The sequence below is a fragment of the Eschscholzia californica genome, unplaced genomic scaffold (genome assembly GCF_041429995.1).
Source record: "Eschscholzia californica isolate CP2 unplaced genomic scaffold, dmEscCali1.0.p SCAF_114, whole genome shotgun sequence".
NCBI lineage: Eukaryota > Viridiplantae > Streptophyta > Magnoliopsida > Ranunculales > Papaveraceae > Eschscholzia > Eschscholzia californica.
Window position 1 is genome coordinate 41,917 of NW_028238215.1, and position 584 is coordinate 42,500.

Sequence of the window (584 nt, forward strand, 5' to 3'; positions counted from 1 at the left end):
TTTCAAGAGACTTATTTTCTTCCAAGGAGTAGATTCGGAATTAAGGTAAGGAATGACAAATATGAAAATAAGGGCCTCCGTTCGTAAAATTTGTGAAAAATGTCGACTGATCCGTAGGCGGGGACGAATTATAGTAATTTGTTCCAACCCGAGACATAAACAGAGACAAGGATAATCCTTTTAAAAAAGGACTCGCTAAAGGACCAAATGTACAAATTAAATAAAGGATCTGTTTTAACCTGAAATGGATATATCCGTATATCTCTGACTCATATTTATGAGATGATAAAATATGGCAAAACCTATACCAAGAGGTGGTTCACGTAGGAATGGGCGTATTGGTTCACGTAAGAATGGACGTAGAATACCAAAAGGTGTTATTCATGTTCAAGCAAGTTTCAACAATACCATTGTAACGGTTACAGATGTACGGGGTCGGGTAGTTTCTTGGTCCTCCGCCGGGACGTGTGGATTCAGGGGCACAAGAAGAGGGACACCGTTTGCTGCTCAAACCGCGGCAGGAAATGCTATTCGTACAGTAGTAGATCAGGGTATGCAACGAGCAGAAGTCATGATAAAAGGTC